Source organism: Caretta caretta, chromosome 4 (assembly GCF_965140235.1).
Source record: "Caretta caretta isolate rCarCar2 chromosome 4, rCarCar1.hap1, whole genome shotgun sequence".
Taxonomy (NCBI): Eukaryota; Metazoa; Chordata; order Testudines; family Cheloniidae; genus Caretta; species Caretta caretta.
In genome coordinates, this window is record NC_134209.1 from 146386258 (window position 1) to 146413854 (window position 27597).

At 46.8% G+C, this 27597-nt stretch overlaps 1 protein-coding gene across 4 annotated transcripts in view; it reads right to left on the reverse strand.

Moving 5' to 3' along the window:
* LZTS3 (leucine zipper tumor suppressor family member 3) overlaps nt 1-27597 on the reverse strand; it is a 141252-nt gene that overhangs the window by 62359 nt on the left and 51296 nt on the right. The window contains exon 1 of one of the 4 annotated variants that reach the window (XM_075128137.1): nt 15234-15249. The exons of the other annotated variants lie outside the window; for them this stretch is intronic. The gene's annotated coding sequence lies outside the window, so the exon portion shown is untranslated. Of the gene's footprint in view, nt 1-15233; nt 15250-27597 lie in introns of those variants that run through there. 4 annotated transcript variants of the gene reach the window in all.

Here is a 27597-nt window from a genome sequence, read left to right on the forward strand (position 1 = left end):
TGGCTTTTTGAAGCTCTCTGAGATCCTCAGATAAAAGGCATTATGGAAGTGCAAAGTATCCATTCCTTTAATAAACATGATTTCAAAGCTTTCCAGGCTTAATTGTGACAGCAGTTAATATATAGGTGTAGCGGCTTTAGGAACACACTCATTTCTCTCCTCAGGATTTCCATCGTGTCTTAGTGCTCTCCATCTATAAATAAGTCATAGAGGAAGATGCTTCAGAGAACACAGGAGACAGCATGGGAAAACCCTTTTCCCCAGGCTCCATGCCCACGTGGTTGAAAGACACAAACTTCTGAACTCTGAGTGGAAGGATTCTGAGCGTTCCCAGCACCAAGTTTCTCAGCAAGTCTTTGATCGCTTGATGGATATACCCTTTCCCACAGTTGCACTGACTGCGCTCATTCAGACCCTGCTTCCCATTCACGAGAAATCTCATGGAGTGGGTGGGTTTTTTAGGTCAAACAGTTCCAGACTCAGCGAGTTAAGATTAAAAAGCTCCCCATCTCATTCTTTTCCTGGAAGGTCAATTTGCACTGCTGGCAACATAGTCCCAGTTTCAGCAAAGGCAAACCCAGACCTGAAGCTAGGTTTCGGAAGAGGACTCTTTCATCTAAGCAATGACACGATCATGGATTTGAACTTGTGGAGCCGAGAGGCTAGCCAGCAAGAAGTGACAGCTAAAGGGCAAAGCTGTGACACCTCTTAGGGATTCATAAAGCTGCCTTCACGTTGTTCCTATGAAATAGAAATAAAAGCTCTCTGCAGCGAAGAGGTTTACATTGTACAAGAGCATTGTTTTTAAACACAACTTGCCGGTATTGATCCTCCCAAGATGCTGTCAGGTCCCTCCCTTCCTCTCCCCTCCCCGGGGCCTTGTTTACATGATGATTAGTTGGGAAGAGCATAAGCTAGAATCCCTGCCACGTCAGTTCCCAGAAGCCCTTTAATGAGAGAGGCTTTTGCCTCATCCCCAGCCCATTAGATCATCCACCTAAGGCCTGGTCTCCACTTAACTGAGACCGAACTAGCCATGTTCCTCAGGGCTGTGAAAAAAGTTTACACTTCCGAGCGCTGTAGTTAGGCCAGCCGAGCCCTTGGTGTGGGTGTGGCTAGGTCGATGGGAGGGAACCCCCGCTCGGGGAGGGGGACTAACTGCACCGAAGGCAAACCCTTGCGCGGGCGCAGGAAGTGCCCACGCCGTGGCACCGCAGCGGCATAGCTGCAGTGTTGTCCCTGCCGGTCACAGTGTAGACACAGCACAGGCAGCGAGGAGGCAAAACACCACACACCGATATGCTGCTTGAAGGAACGCAACTGCGCGAGTTGCTCTTCAGCGCTAGGGGGAAATTGTCCCCGTGCTACAGGAGAACGGGCCCGCAGCCAATCCAAGAACGAGGCGAAGTAGTCTCTGCATTTCCGCTGTCTCGACAGGCTCGATCCTGCAAGGTGCTGTGTGCTCTGCCCCTGATCCAGCAACACACTCAAGCTCATGCTCAACTATAAGCATTTGACTCGTGCCACTGACTTCGGTGGGGGTTTGGATCAGGCCCTCAGTCTGGATTAAATAAGAACCGATTCCCCACTTTCTTTTTGACCGAGACAGTTAAACCCTCACCATGTCACCGGAGCGCCTTTGCCCAACATGTCAGACGAGCCTCTTTGGTGAAGAGGCTGAGAATTACGGTTCGCATTACTATTTGTATTGAAGTAGTGCCCAGGAACCCCAGTCATGCACCAGGACCCCATTGTGCTAGGTGCTGTACATACGCAGAACAAAGACAGTCCTTGCCCCAAAGAGCTTACAATTTCTAATCCCCCTTGCTGCCTCCAAAAAAGAAGCATCTCTCATTCTCATGCCCGCTGCCCTTTCTGGGAGAAGCAGAGGTGTCAAAACACCAGCAGACAAACTTACCTCACTTTGCTTCCAGCCCAGCCAGAAGCATCACACAACATTCTTCCCAATTTTGCAAACTCAAGAAGTTTGGCAAAGCCTTTGACAAGCGTCCAACCTTTTGGGTGCTCATCTGATTTGAGCTACGCTACAAAGACAAGCCATGTCAGGGAATCTGGTTATACGTGTGGTCCCAAGTTATAGTATAACCTTGCCTCCGCATGTTTTCCTATCAGGCTTTAGCCTTGACGCTTTCCTGGTACCATCGTGCAGCATGATGCATTCCAATTGTTATCTGTATCAGAGTAGCACAATGCAACTTTCTTGTTCTAGAGTTCTGGAAAACTTTCTGGGATAGCCAGTTTAACCCTTTTATATCAGACTGATTTGTGCATCCTCCTGCTTTGATCATTATACCTGACTGCTCACCACATCCAGAGGGACACTCCCAAATCAGACGTTTACAGGAGTAAGATCTCTCTCTAGCAAAGTCACAGCAAGTTCTCTTAGGGCATTCCATGCCCAGGCAGGTGAGCCAGGTTCTAAGTTGCTCTAATGGGCCTTCTTACAAGCTGTTACATTCTTCATCTGCAGCCTCCTGGTTCTCAGAAAGGTGAGACATTCTTTCCTACTTTTTATAGTTAGCATGGCACCTTCCACCTTCTCTCTATGTGTGTGTGTGTGTATATATATATATATCTTCTTATTATATGTTCCATTCTATGCATCCGATGAAGTGAGCTGTAGCCCACAAAAGCTTATGCTCAGATAAATTTGTTAAGTCTCTAAGGTGCCACAAGTACTCCTGTTCTTTTTGTGGATACAGACTAACACGGCTACTACTCTAAACCTTTCCTACCTGGGAAATCATTAAAGAAATTCTGATCCTTAAGACTAAAAGCCTCATCATGAACTGCAGTATGGCACCACCCACGCTGATCACACTCTATAGGGTGAAGTCATCCTGACACTACAGAGAGTAAGACAGAGTTTGCCTCCTTCTATGCCCATTCTCTGTCCATTCAAACTAAGGCAACAAACTCTTTCTGAACCACATATGAGTGGGGAGTAGAAGCCATTCATAAGCGCATGACCACTACATGCATATGCAAAGAAGGGGGTGAGTTTTAATTCAAATAGCTCGGCTGTGAATTATTGAATAGTGCAGAACAGGTTTAAGTTCAGTAGTTTGCAGCTTTGGATGGAAGGAAAAATAGTACCTGCATCTTAAATACAGAAAAGCTCCTTTCTCTGTTCAAGGAATATCCAGGACTGCCTGCTACAGGAGGGCGATACAACTACTTTGGGTCAGAGTAACTAGAGCTGGATGAAATGTTTCGGCAGAAATTTTTTCAAAAGAAACTTTTCAATGTCAAACTGGAAAAAAGTTTTCAGAATTAAAAAAACCCTGAAAAACAAACAAAAAGAAGTTACATTTTTGGAAAGCAAAAAAAAAATTTTTTTGTGGGAGTGGATCCCCTCTGATCCCACTGAGGGTTACCAAAAGAAACTACACCATTTGCTCAAGAAACTCCCTGAAAAAGCACAAGAACAAATCCGCACAGACACACCCCTGGAACCCCGACCTGGGGTATTCTATCTGCTACCCAAGATCCATAAACCTGGAAATCCTAGACACCCCATCATCTCAGGCATTGGTACCCTGACAGCAGGATTGTCTGGTTATGTAGACTCCCTCCTCAGGCCTTACGCTACCAGCACTCCCAGCTATCTTTGAGACACCACTGACTTCCTGAGGAAACTTCAATATATCGGTGATCTTCCTGAAAACACTATCCTGGCCACTATGGATGTAGAAGCCCTCTATACCAACATTCCACACAAAGATGGACTACAAGACGTCAGGAACACTATTGCCGATAATGTCATGGCAAACCTGGTGGCTGAACTTTGTGACTCTGTCATCACCCATAACTATTTCACATTTGGGGGCAATATATACCTTCAAATCAGCGGCACTGCTATGAGTACCCGCATGGCCCCACAGTATGCCAACATTTTTAAGGCTGACTTAGAACAACGCTTCCTCAGCTCTCGCCCCCTAATGCCCCTACTCTACTTGCACTACATTGATGATATCTTCATCATCTGGACCCACGGAAAAGCAGCCCTTGAGGAATTCCACCATGATTTCAACAATTTCCATCCCACCATCAACCTCAGCCTGGACCAGTCCACACAAGAGATCCACTTCCTGGACACTATGGTGCTAATAAGCGATGGTCACATAAACACCACCCTATACCAGAAACCTACTGACCGCTATTCCTACCCACATGCCTCCAGCTTTCATCCAGACCACACGATCCATTGTCTACAGCCAAGCTCTACGATACAACCGCATTTGCTCCAACCCCTCAGACAGAGACAAACACCTACAAGATCTCTATCAAGCATTCTTACAACTACAATACCCACCTGCTGAAGTGAAGAAACAGATTGACAGAGCCAGAAGAGTACCCAGAAGTCACCTACTACAGGACAGGCCCAACAAAGAAAATAGCAGAACGCCACTAGCCATCACCTTCAGCCCCCAACTAAAACCTCTCCAACGCATCATCAAGGATCTACAACCTATCCTGAAGGACGACCCATCACTCTCACAGATCTTGGGAGACAGGCCAGTCCTTGCTTACAGACAGCCCCCCAACCTGAAGCAAATACTCACCAGCAACCACACAACAGAATCACTAACCCAGGAACCTATCCTTGCAACAAAGCCCGTTGCCAACTATGCCAACATATCTATTCAGGAGACTCCATCATAGGGCCTAATCACATCAGCCACACTATCAGAGGCTCATTCACCTGCACATCTACCAATGTGATATATGCCATCATGTGCCAGCAATGCCCCTCTGCCATGTACATTGGTCAAACTGGACAGTCTCTTCGTAAAAGAATAAATGGACACAAATCAGACGTCAAGAATTATAACATTCAAAAACCAGTCGGAGAACACTTCAGTCTCTTTGGTCACTCGATTACAGACCTAAAAGTGGCAATTCTTCAACAAAAAAACTTCAAAAACAGACTCCAATGAGAGACTGCTGAATTGGAATTAATTTGCAAACTGGATACAATTAACTTAGGCTTGAATAAAAACTGGGAGTGGATGTGTCATTACACAAAGTTAAAACTATTTCCCCATGTTTATTTCCTCAGACGTTCTTGTCAACGGCTGGAAATGGCCCACCTTGATTATCAGTACAAAAGGTTTTTCCCTCCCCGCTCTCCTGCTGGTAATAGCTCACCTTAAGTGATCACTCTCGTTACAGCGTGTATGGTAACACCCATTGTTTCATGTTCTCTACGTATATAAATCTCCCCATTGTATTTTCCACTGAATGCATCCGATGAAGTGAGCTGTAGCTCACGAAAGCTTATGCTCAAATAAATTTGTTCGTCTCTAAGGTGCCACAAGTCCTCCTTTTCTTTTTGCGTATGCAGCACTTGCTATTCTGGGCTTTTTCTCCTTGTAGGAAAGCCCTAAGGCAGACAGAGGTTAAGTGCTTGCTCAAGAACACACAGCAAATCTATAGTACAGATGAGACCCCAAGTGTCCCAATTCCCAGGCTTGAAGTCTAACTACTCACCAGCATTCCTTCCTTAAAAACTTTGTGTAATAAATGTTCAACAGAAAAATTCTTGGAAGTAGCAAGGGTCCCTTCCCCCCACCTCTATCAAAGATCCTTTGTTGAAAGTTTTTCAAAACCATTAGAACCAGGAAGACCCCCTCAAACACAGACTCATTGAAAGTGACGGCCCCTGGCTGGAAGATCTTACTTTCTAAATAGACAAGAGAGAGGTCCGTCTGGAATTTCACTGCTTCACAGCCCTGCCCCACACAGCTACGGACAGAAGTCTGTGGTGTAGATCTGGCCTCAGCACACTCCTGCTTCCAGAGAGATAAAGCTTTACATTATCTGGTCTTAGGCGTGGCCTACGCTCAGGTTTTGTACTGCTGTACGTTTTTTGGCTAGAGATGTGATTTTTAACTGGAATAGCTATAAACCCCTTATCGTGGACCCATATATACCAGTATAAAGGTGCCTTACATCAGTATAGCTTAGTCCTCTTCCCACACAGGAATACACACTTTTATACCGGTATAACCACATTCATGCTAAGGGCTTATTCTGCTTTTAACACATCAGCATAACTACAGCAGTACAACTTTGTGTTCAGACAAGCCTTTCGATTCTACTCCCAGCACAAAAGAAAAGACCTAATGGTCATTTACACTAAAGTCAGTTTACACTGCTCAAGTTGTAGAAAGGGGCCCTCGGCCTTGTCGACCCACAAGTCATCCCGCTCTAGTTATACCAGTGGGTTCAGCCCCGGTGTGGACACAATTATCCTGCTATAAAAGTGTTTATACTGGGATAGTTTACTCCCATACAGGAAGGGAAACAAGCTAGTCACATTTAAGGCATCTTTACAGTGATGTAACTTCTTTCACACAAGGGGTATTCAGTACAACTGTTTGGGTAAAACACACCCCTAGCTGAAGCACTTATCCCAGTACAAGTTGTGCGTGTAGACCAGGCCTTAGTGTAAATGATAACTAGGCCCCCGAGTGTCCAGCAGTAGGGTAATAAAAGCAGTGTATATCCACTGTAATGCGCAGAATTTATTTTTTGGCCAGGCAATCTAGGTCAGGTTTTAGTTACAGAAAGATAACTTGTGGTGGGTGCGCTGCGAAACTTCTGCCATCAGTCTGTTTCTAGAGTTCTGCTCATCATAACTTTTCTTCAGCAACAGGGGGAAGAAACATTAAATCCCTCGTTTTCCCCTTCAACGTATTAGCAAAAAAATCCATCCCCACTGTGAGATCAGGGTTTCCTCTTCTTATTTATCAACCACGGGAAATGCCTCCATGCGGACTCCATTAAGGAGGAGAGAACCAGCCTGGATTAAATTAAAATTGACCAATATTTTCATGCAAAATGTATGTAAGATCTGAAGAAGTTCAAGGAGCATCTTTTTGTTCTATTGTTCCTGCCACATTTCCCTGCTCCCTGATGTTGGCTGGGATTGGAAGTACCAAAACCCCACAAGAGGGGCTGTTCTGGTGACGTTCCAGACTTGGCCTCAGCACCGCATCTCTTGAGAAAACCTGATCTCACCAGACTTCCTGTCCAATTGCCAGCCCAGAGAGACTTGGACAAGCCTCCAGCTTTGGGATATCTATCTGGAAGAAATGGAGCCAACCTCCCCGAGTCAGACTGGAGTGAAACAGAGGGATGGTTCTCTAATCCAGCACTCCCCACAATCCCAAAGGACCCTGGCTGTTTCCGCTAACAAAAGATCAGCAGCAAAACAGTTGATGGTAAACTTTGAATTGCCCTCACTGGTCTTCAGCCATAACAACCCCTTTGCTTCTTTGGAGGCACCTCACTTCAAGCTACCATTTGTCTGAGAAGTGATAGGCTAGCATACAGCCAAGCACCAGCACTGTCCAGCTCCGGGGACTTCCTAGACTTTTACTATGTAGCAGCAAAATAAAAGCTTTACTGCAATTTTTACCCTCTTTCATAGAAACTATACTCCAGACCACCTTTCAGAATAACAGGTTTCAGAGTAACAGCCGTGTTAGTCTGTATTCGCAAAAAGAAAAGGAGTACTTGTGGCACCTTAGAGACTAACCAATTTATTTGAGCATGAGCTTTCGTGAGCTACAGCTCACTTCATCGGATGCATACTGTGGAAACTGCAGAAGACATTAAATATACACAGAGACCATGAAACAATACCTCCTCCCACCCCACTCTCCTGCTGGTAATAGCTTATCTAAAGTGATCATCAAGTTGGGCCATTTCCAGCACAAATCCAGGTTTTCTCACCCTCCGCCTCCCCCCCCCCACATACAAACTCACTCTCCTGCTGGTAATAGCCCATCCAAAGTGACCACTCTCTTTAAAATGACAGGTTTCAGAGTAACAGCCATGTTAGTATGTATTCGCAAAAAGAAAAGGAGTACTTGTGGCACCTTAGAGACTAACCAATTTATTTGAGCATGAGCTTTCGTGAGCTACAGATGAAGTGAGCTGTAGCTCACGAAAGCTCATGCTCAAATAAATTGGTTAGTCTCTAAGGTGCCACAAGTACTCCTTTTCTTCTCTTTAAAATGTGTATGATAATCAAGGTGGGCCATTTCCAGCACAAATCCAGGTTTTCTCACCCCCCACCCTCCTCCAAAAACCACACACACAAACTCACTCTCCTGCTGGTAATAGCTCATCCAAAGTGACCACTCTCCCTACAATGTGCATGATAATCAAGGTGGGCCATTTCCAGCACAAATCCAGGTTTTCTCACCCCCCCCCCCCCACACACACAAATTCACTCTCCTGCTGGCAATAGCTCATCCAAACTGACCACTCTCCTTACAATGTGCATGATAATCAAGGTGGGCCATTTCCAGCATAAATCTAAGTTTAACCAGAACGTCGGGGGGGGGGGGGGGAAAGCAAGGGGAAATAGGCTACCTTGCAAAGGTACCTTGGAAAGGTAGCCTATTTCCCCTTGCTTTTTTCTACCCGCCCCCCCCCCCCCCCCGACGTTCTGGTTAAACTTAGATTTATGCTGGAAATGGCCCACCTTGATTATCATGCACATTGTAAGGAGAGTGGTCAGTTTGGATGAGCTATTGCCAGCAGGAGAGTGAGTTTGTGTGTGTGGTTTTTGGAGGGGGGTGGGGGGTGGGGTGAGAAAACCTGGATTTGTGCTGGAAATGGCCCACCTTGATTATCATACACATTTTAAAGAGAGTGGTCACTTTGGATGGGCTATTACCAGCAGGAGAGTGAGTTTGTGGGGGGCGGGGGGGCAGAGGGTGAGAAAACCTGGATTTGTGCTGGAAATGGCCCAACTTGATGATCACTTTAGATAAGCTATTACCAGCAGGAGAGTGGGGTGGGAGGAGGTATTGTTTCATGGTCTCTGTGTATATATAATGTCTTCTGCAGTTTCCACAGTATGCATCCGATGAAGTGAGCTGTAGCTCACGAAAGCTCATGCTCAAATAAATTGGTTAGTCTCTAAGGTGCCACAAGTACTCCTTTCCTTTCAGAATAAGGTCTCATTCCTGCCAAACCTCCATACCTGGAGCTGCCATTGGACTTTAACCGGAGTGCTGAGCTTAGAGGATTTGTAGAATTGGATCCTTAAGTGATACATAATAGCAGCCGGAGAGAGAACCTGAGTGGCTTGGACCTGGGGTGGGACAAGTGGAGAGGATGTTTTCAGATGCAACCTGAAAAGAGATAGAGAGAGGATGGAAAGGCCAGAAAGGCTGTTCCAGACAAAAGTGCCCACGGAGCTAAAGGCTTTTGCACCAACAGTACAAATGCCAAGCGTGTGTGGAAGGGCCCTGAAGTAGGTGTGAGCACATGGACGTTTTAAAAAGAAATTTGGAGAGCTTTTGCCTCCAGACGCCCACACACTAAGGCCCCCATTCTGCAAACATTTACACACGTGAGTAGTCCCATTCACCCGCATAGGCTCAACACACACGAGCAGTCACATTGAACTCAATGCAAGTGCTCATGTGCATAACTGTTTGCAAGATCAGGAACTAAGTGCACCCGAGTTAGCGCCATCCATATGAATTAAAGAATGTGCACACTAACAAAAGACTCCTGCTGTCATGTTTTGTCTCTCTGTGACAAAAGCTACATGCACACAGAGTCCATTGCGTGGGTCTCCCCTAAACACAGAACAAAAGTCCAAGAGGTTACACTGGTGACAGAACACAGACAGAATTGCTCATACAAATGCATCATTAAAAAGGAACATATTCCCGTATGGCCAGCTGTGGTAAAAGACTTTCAAATAGTTCATTCATTTTCCTTCAGCCTCCCATCTACCCGACCCAACGTCCTTTCCTCCTTCACACCATTCCCTGATTACAAGGGCTCTCCCCGGCACCACTGAATTCAGGCCCAAAGCGAGCTCAGTGCTGTTCGGTCATGTAGGAAGATACAGTCCCTGCCCCAAGAGCTTACGATACACAAACCTCTTTATGGATAAGACACTCTGTCCTGCTCACGCTCAGCTCCTTTCCTCGACCACTGAAGAAAGTCTGGTAGCCCCTGCCTCCTTTAATAAGCAGAACAGCAGTGTAGGCTGGGGCCCTCAGTCACCAACCTGGGAAAACTGGTCAGGTCAGTTCCTAGCCCTTATACCAAAGCTCGATTTTCGGTTTTCTGTGACTAGAAAGTTGGCAACCCTAGGTCCACAGGGTCTCACCACCTCATAGTTCTCTGCTACAGGTACACGAACGTGTCCTCCCAGCCCTCTTGGGCCCAGGCTTTCTCTTTTACATCTTCCAGCCCCAATCACCTCATGCTGCCCAGCTGGGTTGGATTTCCCAGCACCTATCTGCTTGCTCGTCTCGTCTTCAGAACAGAGCTGGCTGCTCCCTAGCTCACCCGGCCCTTAGAGAGGCAGACGGCCCTGTTACAGGCAGTCAGTGTTGTCCAGTGGTTAATGCATGGCATGGCAACCCAGAACTCTAAGATTCTATTCCCTGCTCTACCACTGACCTCCCCCCGCACCCTGGCCAAATCACTTTCTCTTTGCCTCGGTTTCCCCTCCTAACCTTTGTGTCTTTAGTGCAAAGACCATTTCTCACTGTCTATACACCGAGTAGTACTTGGGGGCCCTGAACTTCAATAAGGCCTCTAGCTGCTATGGTATTCAATATTAATAAAATATAATAAGACATAATAAATTATTAGGGTTTGGGGTGAAAAAAGAAGGGGAGCTACCAGAAAATAATGGGGGTGGGAGAACTTGCTCAAGGGAAAATGCCTTCAAGGACTCAGATAATAAATTATGATATAATAATGCATATCTATTAAAAATTATAATAACCATTTTATATACTTAATTATTAATATAAGCAGAAATCTATATTATAATCTAGTAACAATTAATAACAACACAGCCGTTGTCTTTTGTAATAGTCAGACCAGCATGGGTTGGGGGCAGAACTGAAGCGGGCTTTGATGAATGATATGGAAGGGGACAGGGAGGTTCCTGGGCCCAGGGGAAGAAATCAGTTCAAGGTTTGCCTGAGTAACAAGTGAGACTTTGAGCTGACTCGTGATTAACTACCGCCCTCATCTCCATAACCACCCCCATCTCCACCTCTGCAAGAGAAGTTAATCCCAGGCTACAGAGAGATTTAGCCTAACATTTCCCAACTTGGCACTTAATTGTAGACACCTCCATAGGAGGGCGGATTTTCACACCACTGAGAGATTAGAACCTGGCCCTCATCTAGAGATTTATAATGAATTCAGCATTCGGTCGGACTGAAATGAAATCGCTGACTCTAAAAATCTCTGTCTGTGGTCATACTGATGTTTTAGCACTGGCGAGAACAGCCGTATCTGATTCTAAGGACAAAGGTTCTGATTCTGACCTCACAGTGGCTTTACACATCGGCTTCAATGGAGTTAATCCTGATTTACTCCAGTATGACGGAGAGAAAATTCAAGCCTTGATTTTAAAGATGAAACCCGCCAGAAGTGGATTTCAGCCCCTCCAACTCCAGGGCAAATCTCCTAGGGTTAAATCTGATGTCCTCCTGCATCCCATGTCCTACACTGACACTTTGGAAAATAAGCCATGGCCTCTCCATGGCCCAAACAGCTATGGAGCTTCTTCCCTTCTCCAGGAATATACAGATGTAGAAGTTTCCTTCTTCCATCTTTGTCAGAGCAGCATGGCCCAACATGCTTTGAGGAGCAACTGGCAACACATGGCCAATTGTCCCAGCAATACATCTACTAAGTATTTTCAAAATTCAGGTCCATTTCCCCCCTTCCAGTTAACCCCAAAACACTTGAAATCTTTAATGCAGATTCAGCGTTTCAATCATGCACCCCTCTCCCCCCACCAAAAAAGAAAAACCCCAACAAAACAAATTGCCTTGGTGCCAATGCCCTCGACTGTTTACCCTGAGCGTATACAGAAATGAAATGGAACCTGTAAAATGCGGAGGATGATTCTCCACGGCCCTGTGTGGTCAGTTACGCCCGGGCACAAATCGTGCTGAATGGGAGGGAATGGCTAAGCAAGGAGCAGGTGAGCGCACCCTCTGTGGGTGCATAAGGCCATAACCAAGGTGGTTCTGACACTCGGGGAGCAGTGGTGACAGGCTGAGAGACTGTGTCGGGGCTCTGTGCCCCAGAGAGCTCTGGTCTGCAGTGCATCTCTCTGCAGCACTGCCGCAGTAGTGTGTGGGAGAAGCAGGGAGCGGCCAGTGGCTCTACCATTGGCCTGCTAAACCCGGGGTTGTGAGTTCAATCCTTGAGGAGGCCATTGAGGGATCTGGGGCAAAAATTGGGGCTAGGTCCTGGTTTGAGCAGGGGGTTGGACTAGATGACCTCCTGAGGTCTCTTCCAACCCGAATATTCTATGATTCTATGACCCAGGAGCTGTTCCCTGCTGAGCCAGGCCACAAAGGGTGTGATATGAAACTGAGTGGCCAAGCCCGCCCTGCTGGGTCAGAGCAGAGTGAACATGGCCAGGCTTGGTGCCAAGAGTGAAGTCTTCCCCATGAGGGGCGGGAGGGATCTTTCCTGAGCTGAGCTGCTGCACCAGATGTGTAATGGGAGCTCTTCCTGCCTTTGATCCTTCTCAGGATAAAATGCGCACGTCTGATTTTCGCAGCTTCTATTCTTTCCCCTGCTTGGCGATATGGACTCACCTGCAATTAGGGACATGTGTCTGCCAAATGCTTCATGCAGGAAAGAAGGCTATAATTTATTTCACAAACTCCAGGCTTCTTGTTGTTTTTTGGTGCACGCCGGGAAATGAGGTGAGTGCCCAGTGCCTTAACTCTCAACACGCCTGCTTTAGCCGAGTGAATTTAGTACAAGTGAAAAGGTGGCAGATGAACAGCCCTGGAGACTGAAGTCCCGTGTTTATCCCCAGATACAGCACAGCCCATGCAAGCTTCACCTCTCCTCCCCTCCAATGTGTCTCAGTTCTGATAGTAAAGACCAGCGTCACTTTGGCCCGTTCTCCCTTTGGCCTAGCTGCTGAGGCTGCCTATGGATTAGCCCTAGAGCTAAACTGGGCTTTGGTGCAGTGGGGCCCTGACAAGAGTCAGACTTGCATGTTCTGAGATTCCACCCGAACGCCAGGGTTTATTTATACATCGATGTACAGCTGGAAAACAAGCCAGCCTGGTCCAAAAGCCACTTGGCACTAACCCAAGGCTCCAAGCAATATGCATCCAGTGAGCGCGGGTTTGTGTGCACACACCTTAAACTACCCACTGCCACTTTCCAGCTTATTCAAGTGCTTGAATGGTCATTCCCAACAATTTCCACCTGCTAGCTCCAGCCCTGGCAGTTAGCCAATGCCGAAGAGGCAGATAATCCTATTCCAGTAGTGCTTAAGGAAGTTGTTTCTCCTGTAGCTGTCTTCTCAAAGGTTTGTTCGCGACCATAGAACTCCCTCTCTCTCTGAGGGAGGAATGGTACGAGCTGTGAGGGACTGGAGGTCTCGAATCCAGGTCCATAGGTCCCGAGACAGCGTTTGGGCTGCAGCTCCCTGGACCCACTTGAGAGGGGGCCACCAGAGCTCTAGCTCATCTTAGGCTTGTTGAACCCCAGTCTCCTGGCCAAATTCCAACTCCAGATGTAACTGTATCCCTCTAGGAACAAAGAATGCAGGCCATACTTACAGGATGAGGGGGTTCTATCCTGGGAAGCGGGGACGACGAAAGAGATTTGGGAGTCGTGGTGGATAATCAGCTGAACATGAGCTCCCAGTGTGACGCTGTGGCCAAAAGAGCTAATGCGATCCTGGGATGCATAAACAGGGGAATCATGAATAGGAGTACAGAGATTTTACCTCTGTATTTGGCATTGGTGTGACTTCTGCTGGAATCCTGTGTCCAGTTCTGGTGCCCACAATTCAAGAAAGATGTTGATAAGTTGGAGGGGGTTCAGAGAAGAGCCATCACAATGATTAAAGTATTGGAAAATATGTCTTTTAGTGATAGACTCAGGAAGCTCAATCTATTTAGCTTAACAAAGAAAAGGGTTAAGGGGTGACTTGGTTACTGTCTATAATTACCTATATGGGAAACAAATATTTAATAATGGGCTCTTCAATTTAGCAGAGAAAGATTTGACAGGACCAAGTGGCTGAAAGTTAAAGCTAGACAAACTCAGACTGGAAATAAGGCACACATTTTTGACAGTGAGGGTAAGTAATCACTGGAACAATTTACCAAGGGTTGTGGTGGATTCTCCATCACTAACAATATTTAAACCAACATTGAATGTTTTTCTAAAAGAGACAATCTAGGAATTATTTGGGGAAGTTCTATGGCCAGTGTTATACAGAAGGTCAGACAAGCTGATTAAAATGGTTCCTTCTGGACTTAATGGATCCTTGCCATGAAACTTCAGAGCAGGAAACCCTGATGACAAAGCAAGATTTCAAGTGCTGCAGGTTTCCCGAAACCCTGGCTACCTAATTCAATCACTTATAAATTATACATGGTAAGTCTGTTGACACAGACAAATTAGGATCTGAGATGCAGGGCTGTCCTATATTCCCTGGGCCAACTGAAAGTTTGGATGGAGGATGGGAATAAGGTCAATGAAATGAAAACCAGGACATTAAATGTGAGTGAATTAAACAACCACCATCTCCTGCAGATCAGTTCTCAGAGAGAGAACTCACCTCTAGGCACATCTGTTCTGATCCTCTGGCCCAGCCCACAGAATGGCTAATGGCTACCACCTCTACTGGACGATAGCTATGCATCTCCAATGCACTTCACCAGCATTAATGAATGAATCCTCCCAATACCCCAATGAAGTGCATAAGCATTATCCCTATTTTACAGGTAGGGAAGCTGAGGCAAAGAGATCAGGGGCTTGATTCAAATCTCAATAAAACCAAAGGGTGTTTTTTCCACTGACTTCAGCAGGCTTTTGATGAGGCTCTGTATGACTTGCCGAAGGCCAGAGAGGCAGTCCATGTACAAGATGAGGATAAGAATTTATGCGTGGTTGGACCACAGTCCAGTGCTCAGTGCATTAAACCAGTGGTTCTCAAACCGCTTCATATTATGGATCTGTTCTTAGGATACCTGCAGGCATGCCCTCGTGAACACGTCCTGGCCTAGCCATTCCATCGCAGCTCTACACCTCCCCACCAGCAACCGTAGTGCTTGATTACAGAAAAAAGGTGTAGGGATGAAGATGATGTGACAGAAAAATTAATCTGCTTTGAAGCAATGGATCTGGCTACTTGGTTCCACCCCCCTATTTCATACCTGGGCTGTGCGTGTCTTCTCCCCTGGTGTGGGACTTTATGGTCTTCTGCACCAGATCTCCTCCTGCAGCCCCTGTTGCTCTGATTTCTCCAGGTCGCTTTGCTGTTTGATTCCATTCTCCTGTGTATTTGCAACGCCTCCAACTTTATCATCATCATCCACTAATCTGCTCAGAGCTGTATTTACACCCACATAAAGGAAATGAAGCTGCAGAGAGAGACGGTTTTAGTTGACCAAAAAAGCCCCAAAAGGGCCATAGACTGGGCTAGAACTAGTCTGGTTGAAAGCATCTTTGTTTGGAGGCTGATGGACGTACCATCATTTTACTAACAGAAGCAGCTCTAGGGACCCCTAGTGGCCATGGCAGATCACAGCCTGACGTGTACTGCACTACAAGGAATGAAGGGGGAAAAGCAACCTGTGACCAGGTACAATGATGCCTTAGGTGGGATGGATTTTTGGCTAAGGTTGCAGGATTCCAAGTCACCGGATGGTGGCTTGGCTGAGGGAGTCTGCCTAGAAGCTACCACTTTCCAGTATTGCTCGTGGAAAGGCAGATGGGACCAGACCCCAGTCGCATTGAAATCAACAGATCAGGCCCAGAGAACAGTGAGAAACCAGACACTATTCCCAGTTACCGGGAATAGACGGAGGCCCTGGAATTGCCACCAGCTTCTCAAGCAGCTGCCTGTGCTTACGGCCGGGTCTGTCGCTGACCCACCAGACTCAACAAGATCCCATTAAAAGAAGCAACAGTGCTGAGTTTGGGATGAAAAGCTTGGGGCCGTGTGGGAGGGAAGGTGATGGGAGAGTGAAAATTTCCACAGCAGCACAATAACAGTAGATTACATAATAACATATTGCCTCATCCTCTGCTGCGGCTGGCATCTCCGGAGGAGTAATTACAACTACGCCGCACATTTAAGTAAAATATTATCACATTAGCCTGAAAATCCTATAATTAGCTCTCTCCCAAGCATGTGCCAAGGTCCCTTATTATACTTTTTTTGCCCACAAGGAAAATATTGTGAAATTTTTTAGCGTGACAGACGACTCTAGGAAAACAGAAGGAGATGGGGGGACTGCGACCAAAGCTAAAAAAAAAAAATAAACCACTCCAGAATGGCCACAACCGTAGGGAGTGAGAAGGCGCGGGAGGAAAGAGAACACTATGTGAAACATTTTCATTATATGGGTTTAAATGCCTTGCAGGGTTGGAAATGATCAGACTCAGGTCAACATTTGCAAACCTGGGACCTGATTTTCAGAGCACCCACAGCCTCCCATTGTGCAGCTGGGGGCCTAAAGTGAGAGCCCCGAATCCCTATCTAAGCTGCTTCGTAAGTGATCCAATTTTCAGAGGTGCCGGTCTCATAGTTCTCCCATTGACAGGAAGGAGATTTGTGGTCTGCTCAGTCCTTCTGGAATATCAAATCACTTGCCTAAATATGGATTTAGGAACCTAATTTTAGGTACCCGGCGTTTGAATATTTTGCCGTAAGAGCCTTTGCAAATGGTACTTTTGCTTTTTAAGTTGACAGACATGGTGCGATTGATTGAACTTGACTGATGCTTTTTAATATGACACCTAGATAGTACAGTGATGGATACATTAAAAAATGCCTGAAATAGAGCCATTAGACTCACGTCATCTGCTTTTTAAGTGCAGCCACTTTTAATGCGGGACATGACAGCTGGTCTGACAGGGCACAGTACCACAATGCTACAGTTTAGGACAGGAAGTGAAGAAAAGTGCTGTGCTCAATTGTAATCTCCAGGGAAGGCGATGGGGGTGAACAGACTGGAACCATCTCAACTAGACTATGGCCAGCCCTACGCCCTGACATTGCATCAGGAAGTGCCAGGAGAATGAGCAGAAATGGTCAGGATGTCCGTTCTGCAGTTCACCCAAGAGGTGACTCCCTGGCAGTGTCAAGCGTCCCCTGACGGAATGCTGGCTCAGGCATTGGCTCCGTAATGAATCCGATGAAAGAGCATTGCTCAGAGACGCCCCAACAACACGTCCTGCAGTACCTCACTGTTCCTGAAGACACGCTTTCAGGCCGGAAGGGACCATCGTGATCATCTAGTCTGACTTCCTGCACATTGCAGGCCACAGAATCTCACCCACCCACTCCTGTAATAGATCCATAACCTCTGGCTGAGTTACTGAAGTCCTCAAATCATGATTTAAAGACTTCAAGTTACAGAAAATCCACCATTTACACTAGTTTAAACCTGCAAGTGACCTGGGACCCATGCTGCAGAGGAAGGCAAAAAAAACCCAGGGTCTCTGGCAATCTGACCTTGGGGGAAATTCCTTCTCGGCCCCAAATATGGTGATCAGTTGGACCCTGAGCATGTGGGAAAGACCTACCAACCAGACATCTGGGAAAGAATTCTCTGTAGTAACTCAGAGCCAGGACTGGCTCTAGGCATCAGCAAAGCAAGCATGTGCTTGGGACGGCACAATTCCAGGGGCGGCATTCCGGCCACCCTTTGGGGGGGGGGGGGGGGGCGGCAGTTGTGCTCTCGGAGTTTGGGGAAGCAAATTTTTTGCTTGAGGTGACAAAAAACCTAGAGCCGGCCCTGCTCAGCGCCCTCCTGAACTGGTCTCCCATCATGGGCCGTTAGAGATATTTTGCTACTAGCAGTTGCAGACTGGCTACATGCTATTGCAGGCAGTCTCCTCATACCATCCTCTCCATAAACTTATCAAGCTCTTCTTGAAGCCAGTTAGGTTTTTTGCCCCCATTACTCCCCTTGTGAGGCTGTTCTAGAACTTCACTCCTCTGATGGTTAGAAATCTTTCTCTGATTTCCAGTCTAAACTTGTTGATGGCCAGTTTATATCCATTTGTTCTTGTGTCCATATTGGCACTTACCTTAAACAACTCCTCCCCCTCCCTGGTATTTGTCCTGCTCACGTATTTATAGAGCGCAATCATATCTCCTGTCAACCTTCCTTTGGTTACGCTAAACAAGCTAAGCTCCTTAGCTCTCCTCTCATAAGGTAGGTTTTCCGTTCTTCAGATCATCCTAGTAGCCCTTCTCTGCATCTATTCCAATTTCAATTAATCTTTCTTAAGCACGGGAGATCAGAACTGCACACACTATTCCAGATGAGGTCTCACCAGGGCCTTGTATAATGACACTAACACTACCCTGTCTCTACTGGAAATACCTCTCCTGATGCATCCTAGGACTGCATTAGCCTTGGAAATCTCACATCCCAAATACTGAATCCAGTTTCACAGGTACGTACAATCTGAACACCTTTCTAATCTCATCAGACTGTGACCTGGAATAAAAGGTTTTGCTGGCATCTTGCTGAAAGGCATTGCTGGCATCTTTATGACATTTTCACTTTAACGAGGAACCCAGTGGCAGAAGGTGTGACCCACTCAACTTGCCATCCTGATGTTATGCTGATTCAGCAGCCAGAAAACAAACCTTACTGTAAACATTAAGGGTCAATTTTCTGTGTGCGCGCCCATTCCGCGTGAAAGATGCTGTGGAGAGTCCTGTGGGCTGGAGCCATCTGCTTCTCCATTGAGTAGGTACAACAGGGCAGCCGCAGGGCAGGTAGGTCAGATTCGATGATCACGATGATCCCCTCTGACCTTAGAATCTGTGAAAAGCTTTGTCACATTCCCTGCCAGCACTTCTCGACCCTGAACTGCCGAGACCACCTCTGAGGACTGGGGAAGGGAGAGGATTCTTCAGTCTCCTTGGCCCACTTCCTTGACCTCTCTGCTAGGGCTGCCAACTGTAATGTGGACATTGTACACTGGGAACTTCACTACAACCACCAAACTAACTTCCCATAGGCCACTGAATGGTCAACAGACAGTGATAACTTTTGGTCATTCACTACATTCTTGGGATAGAGTTAAGAACATAAGAACGGCCATATTGGGTCAGACCAATGGTTCATCCAGCCCAGAATCCTGTCTTCCGACTCTGGCCAAAGCCAGATGCTTCAGAAGGAAGGAACAGAACAGGTAATCATCAAGTGATCCATCCCATCACCCATTCTCAGCTTCTGGAAAGCTTCTGAAGTTGAACCTTCAGCCTATAGACTTAAGGGTTTCTGTCCCTTTACCAACCTGGTCACAAGGGCTAGGTACTCAGAAACAGTCACCTGAGATCTGTGCTTAAAACGAATACATGCACCTGCAGTGTGACCAACAGGAAGCTGAAAGTGCAATGACCCGTTTTGTGAAGGACAGGTCTTACAGGTGGATTTTGATGCCTGTTCTGGAAAGTTCCACCACAGTGTTTGTAAACATTCAACATGTTAAAACCCTGCTCTGTGCTGCAAGACCAGCTTTCCAGCAGGACAGACACTGCCGGCTGTCCCTATCATCACTGATATCATCAGTGATGGCTTTTTCTTTCAGTGAGATGAGCTCGTCATCACCAGTAGTCGAAATTTGCTTTAGACGAACACATTCATCAACAAAATCAAACGCTCACACAGAAAAGGAACACAGCAGGGACACACACGGTACCAAAACAAATCCACTGAAAAAGTCCCAATTAATATTTGTGGAAATTATTTTTTTGCATTATTCACCTATTTCTACTAAAAAGCATCTCTAGTGTTCACACACCTACCTTCTTTCTACTCCCTTTCCTGGCTCCTCTCTTTTCCTTTCTACAACTCATTATGGTTCGTGCAAGAGCCTTCTCCTCTGTAACTCTGGCCATCTGGAACAGACTTCCTGGAACTATTCCTTTCACTGATTTTCCACCTCTTTAAAAATCCCATGTAAATACAGGATGGGCCCTACTCAAAATGCAGGATCTGAGCAATCTCCAACTTGACTCATCTCTGTTGAAAACATCTCAAATTCCCTCCTCACCTATTAATAGCTTTAACTCTGAATGCTTTAATTTATTCTCCATACAATGGCTTATGCCGCTGTTTCCTGTAACTTGTGCCCTTGATTGCCCACTCTCTGGAACTAAATTCAACTCTGTAAACCAGCTGAGAGGCTGCATTTGTGTGAAAGATGCTGGACCAACTCAAATTGCATTGTACTGTTTTTGGTGTGTCTGAGGACTGAGAAAGCTACTTGTGTTACACGTGTTACCCAGCTTTGCTTATGTTTGTTTTCATTTCACTCGGTGCCAAAGGACTATTCAGTTACAACAGTGCGAAAAGCCTTCAATCACATTTATGAGAGCATGGACAAAATTAATTGTGCAGATATCCTGCTATGCAGACAGCTCCCTGAGCTATTCCTGGACAAGGCAGCCCTCATCACTTATTGCTACTGAAAGGAAATACCCAGGCTAGGTAGCCTTAGTCAGTCACCAAGCTTCCTGGCAGGTAATATCTCACCAGACCCACTCCTCCAAATCATTAACTCCACAGCAATCGCACGCAATAGATGGGTGATCGACTGCGTTGGTAACTATAGGCCCCAAAAGTGCTCGGAGCTCCCATTGACTTCCATGGGAGCTGAGGATGATCAGCACCTTGCAGGCAGGCTCTGTGGAAGTTCACTATTATTATCTGAAATGTATATTGCAGGAGTACCTGGATGGAGGCCATCCCCGGATTAAGGACTCATTGTGCTAGGCACTGTACAAACAACAGTCCCTGCCCCAAGGGGAAAAAAATGAAATGAGCGAGACTGGCTGTTTTTCACTGCAGCGCAGTGCCTTGATGGTTTCATGTTATTTTGTCTCCATAAATGGCTCCCTAGGGGAATGGGGATTTGCTCAAACAGAGATATTGATCTTTATCTGCACACTTCACTGTGCTCAGCACTAGCGCTGGTTAGAATTTTTCATTCCAGAATATTTTTCAATGAAAAATGCCCCTTCCCATCCATCCCCAAACAAAAACTTTCTACAGATTCTCATTTTGTTCAACATTTTCAGATTTTCGGACTTAATCCCCGTCCTCCCCAAATCCTTTGTTGTTTTGTTTCCCCCTTTGTTTCCCTTTTTGATTTGTCCATTTTGCCATTGGAGGAGAGGAGAGGAAAGGAACAGAATGGAGGCGGGGGATGAAAAAAAAAAATCAAACATTTTTGTGGAAGATTTTTTAAAAAAACAAAGTGTGCTGAAGTTTCCCATGAAAATCAATTCCTATTTTTCAAGCAGTTCTACAGAGCACGCCAGTTGTAGAGGCATGGCGGGAAAGGGGGCAGGGATTTTCCCACGGACACAGGCAGAGGTGGGAATAGAACCCAGGTCTCTGAGCCCCGGTCCAGTGCTCCACCCACTGGACCTTCCTGCACAACCAGACTTTCCTAAGACAGTCCCGCCCCCAAGAACTAATTTGCATAAAATTTGCATGCTCTTTGCTATCTCCCCCATGTCTGCCTCCCGCCTTTCCCCCTGCCCTTCCCAGTGTCTCCTGTAGGTTCTGACCTCCTCGAGCTCAGTGGGCCATTGGCTGCACCCTCCCCGCAATTAATCCTCTCCCTCTCCAACACACAAACCCACCTTCCCCCTTAATTGCCTCTTAGGGCTCAGGCTCCACTTCCCCACAGCCAGAGCCACCCCCTCACAGTGGCCTGGCCTGCTGCCCCAGGGTGGGGAACTCTGCTGCCAGGCTAGCCCAGCTCTGCCCCAGGGAGGGAGGAGCTGGGAGGCCCCTGCAGGACTCTCTCGGCTGGGTCCCCGGCTGTGTCTCCTGCCTGGCAGGTAACCAGAAAGCCTGGAGAAGGCAGGAGAGCCAGAGTGAGGAGAGAAATGCTGGGGTGTCTTTTGGCCAAGAGCCGGAGTCTAGGTCAACCTGCGTGTGCAACCCAAATGCACAGCAATACAGAGCTGAGGTGACAAGTGTTACACAAAGATCAAATCTGCACTCAGGGCCTCAGCCAGGGTTTACATGGCTCAGAACCAGCCATAAAAACTTCCCCCCAGCCCTTTTCCCCTCCCAAATTCCCCCTCCTGATGTTTCAGTTTGTACCCCGTGCCCTGCTGTTTTCCCAGATGCCCCCCCCCCTTACCAGGGGAACCAAAACCATCAGCACCACCCATCTCCAAGATGCCCTCCCCATGCCCCCTTGCTGGACAGGGAGTCTAGGCAGAGTTTTGAGCAAACAACTGGATTTCGCATGGCTCTGGATAGCCCGATATTTAGTGCTGGAACATCAACCCTGAGACTGATATCCTCGGTGTACCCAAAGAGCAGATGCAACACAAGGAATAGCCATGCAAGCTTCCCCGCCCAAGAGCTTCACGCCTGAACTGGAGGGCCCATCTCTAGGGAGGAGAGGGGAGTCCATTCTCTGTGGCACATGCAGTCTTTTGACCACCACTCCTCTGAGATTGCCAGCAAAGGTGCCAATCAGCCCCACTTCTATGCGCTGAAGATACTTGTCCATTAGGAACCAGAATGAGTTTGCCGACACATTTCACACAGGCAACACGCTGCAACACTGCACAACTGCTACTTGGGGCTGGATTTGAACCGACAGCCTAGAGGGGAAAACATCCATGCCTCATTGCTATTCCCACCCTGCTGTCCCCAAAACGTCTTTCCCAGCCTCAGTATGGTATCCTATATCGCCTATGCACCCTAATTAGCACAGTGGTCTCCAAACTGTGCGGTGCGTCCCCCTAGGGGGGCATGGAGGAACGTCTGGGGGGGCGTTCGGGGTCCAGGCCAGGCCCCACGAGGGGGCGGGAGGGAGTGCCACCCAGCCCTGCTCTGTCCCCAGCTCTGTTCTGGACCAATCCCCCCACCCTTGGCCACCGTGTCTTCCCCCCAGTTCCACTCCTGGCCCCCAGCCCGGCTGCACCTCCCCTCCTGGGCCGGGAGGAGGCGACCGGGGGGGAAGACACGTTCTATCACTGGTAAGGGGGAGGCGCGAGAGTAAAAGTTTGGGGACCACTGAATTAGCGACTGAAGGGTTGCTCAAGAGTGTTGGGCTGCTGCCACTGCATTTAAACCAATGCCAGCAAAATCATAAATAAACACGTTTCAGAGGAGCAGCCGTGTTAGTCTGTATTCGCAAAAAGAAAAGGAGTACTTGTGGCACCTTAGCGACTAACCAATTTATTTGAGCATGAGCTTTCGTGAGCTACAGCTCACTTCATCGGATGCATACCGTGGAAACTGCAGCAGACTTTATATATACACAGAGAATATGAAACAATACCTCCTCCCACCCCACTGTCCTGCTGGTAATAGCTTATCTAAAGTGATCACTCTCCCTACAATGTGCATGATAATCAAGGTGGGCCATTTCCAGCACAAATCCAGGTTTTCTCAACCCCCCCCTCCCCCCCCCCCCCCAAACACACTCTACACATTCACGAACTGCAGGCAGATACAAGCATTTGGGAAGACAGGTCAGCCCTGCCTGCATCTCTGAGCTGCTGTAAGTACATTTTCATGAATCTGTCTCTTTACATACAGAGTTCCCTGTCTCTCCTATTCCCAAAGCTCCAGAACTACTTTGTGAGAGACTTTTAACCTCTCGCTAGCTGGCATTTCAGACGTGTGTGGGTGGTGAAGCCAGCACAGCAGAAGACACTGACAACCTCGCAGCGCAGCGGATGTGCTGAAAGAAACAGGTTAGAAAGGAGGACTACAGATCACTGAACTTCCCTCACCAGACGTCTCTTTCTCTCAGATTCAAATGCTCTGGAACGGGGTGCTACGTAAGTCTCTGGAGAGGGCGGTGAGTGGCTGGCCTGGGGCAAATGTTTTCTGAAACATACCTGTTATATTCATGACATACAAGAAGTTAGATAAAAAACAGTACTCTTTCTGAAAGGCTGCAACTTAACACTACTTTAACACACAAGAAAACAGGGACAGACAAAACAGGCTGCTCCCTGAGACACAGAGGCACAACTCAAGCCACCTTGCTCTAGGCTGGCTCTTTGCAAACTGCCTGCTGAAGAACCAGATTTCATGCTTCCCTACAGAGCTCCCTAGCCTGCAGGCAGGCCCAGGAACCACCTTAAAACTATAAACTATTACTTTAAGTGTAACACAGTTTTCAATACACTACAGTATTTCCACTTTCTCCGAGAAATCACAGGCTGGGGACAAAGCTGCTCAAATGCAGGTTGTACTGCAAGCAAATTCAAACAGATAACTGCTAGTCCTCTAGACACAAGCACAGGCAAACATTATGGGCTTCGGGCATTTGTTTTTAACAGTAGACTCTGAGAGCGACACCTTGGCTCAGGGGTTTGGTAATGGGACACGAGGCCTTTCAAACCCAGTCAGTAATGAGCAAGAGTTGTTACCAAGCGACGACTGTCCGGAGGCCCACGTGAACTGAGTTTGGGGCGTGGCTCAGTCCAATTCCCAAGTCACAAACACCATTACCACTGGCCCTCACTGATGCCCTTGTGCCCAGTCTCAACCAAGAGGTCAAGGACTGAGTGGGCACCTACCCTCTGCCCCACACAAGTGGTCCATCGAAGTCAGGGTTGAGTCACACGGGAGAACGTGGTGGGGAAAGCGGGTGTTGCTGAGGCTACTGGTGCTGTATCTATTGTGTGACTGGAGAACTTCCTTCTCCAGAGCTGCCATCTCCAAGAAACACTTACCTGCTGCAGGAGGTGGTGTTGGTGATTAGGTAGGAGACAGAACCAACACTCCCAGTGTGACGTTAGGGGGTGTGAAGATATGGAAGGTGCTGCCTGTCACTGTCCAGGGCAACTGCACCCGTATTTCCCCCTTGGGGTCCATCAAGGCCAGCCACTCTTAGGTTTCTGGCTCTCCAGCCGTCATCTCTCTTGGGCAGAGACGTGCATCTCTCTCCCTCCTGCCCAGGGCTTTTCCAGGCTGCACAGTTCTCTGCCTACACTGTGAAATCCCCCAAAATGAAGACTGCCTCAGCAGGCCTGTTGGTACACAATGTGTACTTACCAGCTGTTACAAAGTACCACATAGCCCTTTCTCAGCAAGCATATTTATTCTCAAGGTGAAAGCATTACCGAGGAAACATTAAAAGCAATAAAAGAACCTACACACATGCTAATTAGTGTACCAGAGATCACCCCGTCTCCAACAAGGGCGCTGGCCAGTAAACAGCTCTTCAGACCCCACTCAGGGGTTTTGCACTGCTTACGAGTTCATAACTGCTTTGGCTCAGAGTAAAGCATCCCCATGAAACTGAGAGTCACTCTTTAATACAGTTTCGGCTTTCTGGATCTGTCCTCATGTAACAGGTGATCAGCAGACAAAAGGTCCCCTCCGCCTTGAGAAGCTACGAAAGCTGAATTTTTGCATACCCAGAGGAGTTGACGTTTGAGTGTACTTTCCCCTTGAAGCTTCCTGGGAAACCCACTTAGCTTTAAAAAGCTCACATTGTTCCAAAGGGTCCTTTGAAGCTCATAACACTTCCCAGGGTTTACATTAGTCTTTGTTTCCTCCGTAAAGAAGTTACATGCAATCCCACAATAATACATATACATTTGTATTTTTAATACAATGAATTCCTAAAATACTTAAATGTAATTCATAAAAGTTTAATTCAATAAGGTTTGTCCAGGATATCCGTCACACTGCCTTTCACATAAGAGTAAGGGCATGCGTCCTGGTGTTCCAGCCAAATTTCAGCTCAGATAATTACATTTGACTTCCTGCAGCTAAAATATTCCCTTCAGTTTCAATTAGATACAACATGTGCCATTTCCTGTTGTGTACTGTTAAACTGTCACCACTTTGCACCACAGAAGTGGCTGCATTTCAACAGCTGTTAAAGTGATCTCAAGCTTATATGTAAAGCTGTATGTAAACCTTACAAAGTGCTTTGTGATACAAATGGATGATGTGAGTCATATGAAATGTAAGATACTAGATTATCTAAATTACTCTGTATTTGAGCCTCAGAACTGCATATCATATATCTATTTTGTGTCTAGGTACTCATTAAAGGCAGTTTTCCCAAGTTGGCTATAGATGCTTTGTTTTTTATTTCTATTTTTTCCCTTCTCTTATAAAGAGATTTGAAATCAGTATGGACTAAGGAGTTGCAAAATATAACCTCCCTCCCCAACCCCCCCCATCCCCCCCTTCAGATTTCTTCTAACAATATGTCTAGCATCTCTGGAGCAAATTGCAATTCAGATTCAGGTTGGCAAGGTTTACTGTTCCCCCTTGTAAACTGCCGGTGACCTAAAGCTAGTTTTCAACATTCTGCTATGTTTTGTCCAAGGAGCAAATTGATAAATTTGCAATGATTAATGCTGCCCTGTGTCTGTCCTTGAAATAGATCTGTCTGCTCGAGAAGAGCCATTGTTTGTTTTAAGAAGCCTTTGATTTTACTTCACCTTGCTTTACCTCTTCAGAATTTGATTCAACGAATATGCAAAAACACCACATGTCTGGGTGCTGCCAGATGACAGACTGTTCAGGGATCTTGGCCTTGCAGGTTAATTTACAGTGACATCATTGGTGGTTGCAACCTAGTGAAAAATAACCAGGGTGCTCATTTCTGCTGAGGTAAACAGCAAGGCTTACTGAGCTAGGTTAATATATCATAACAAATCTGTGGTCACCTTCATGGGAGTGCTATGCTGCGTGTCATGGCCATTCGGAACTTCAAGTGACAGTTGAGATAATGTTTCCTGCTCCAAAAAGCAAAGGCCTCTACCACCTAAGAATCTCCACCAGTTGATAGCAGTATAGGGCCTATGTGACACACAGTTGAGCACTACTGATTCCATTCAGCAGAAGACACACACATACACTAGCCAGGTCATTGCAATAGTCCCCAGGCCTGTTTTCAGAGAACCCAAAACTCCTGTTGAAGTCAGCGGAAGCTGCAGATGATCAGCACTTCAAAAATCAGGCTCTCGTTATCTTCATGAGAAACACACGGCTACTGCTTTATCCCAGCCATGCATTTCTCAAGTGTATCAGTGGCTTGTTTATTTGCTGGGAACATTTTAAAGAGGCCGTGAACCTAGAGGTCCAGAAAAATGGTATTCACCCCTGATAAGCAAATCAGGAAGTACAGATTTGCACATGTCCTTAGTTGCTTAACATTGTCCCAGAGTTCAGTAACTTCCTGACTCATCCCACGTCTGCTTTCAGTCATTTATAAGCTAGGGTTTTCTTCTTTTGGAACAGAACGTTATGGCACCAAGCACTAGCTATCAGTCATCATTTACCTCTCCTTGACCTCTAGGTAACATTCCTGCCTAGTCCAAGCTCTTCCCCTGTCGTCTTCTTGCCACACAGGGTACAGAAAACACCCTCGACTCTCCACCGGTTTCTAATGCACCCATCATCATCGTATCCAGGTGCCACTGACAGGGATTAGCACACTAGGACCATATTCTCTGCCCTTCTTGCTGTGTTTCCGAAGGATCATTCTGGTAGGTTGTGTACATGAGAAAGGATGCTGGGGTTGCTTTTGGCCCCCTTT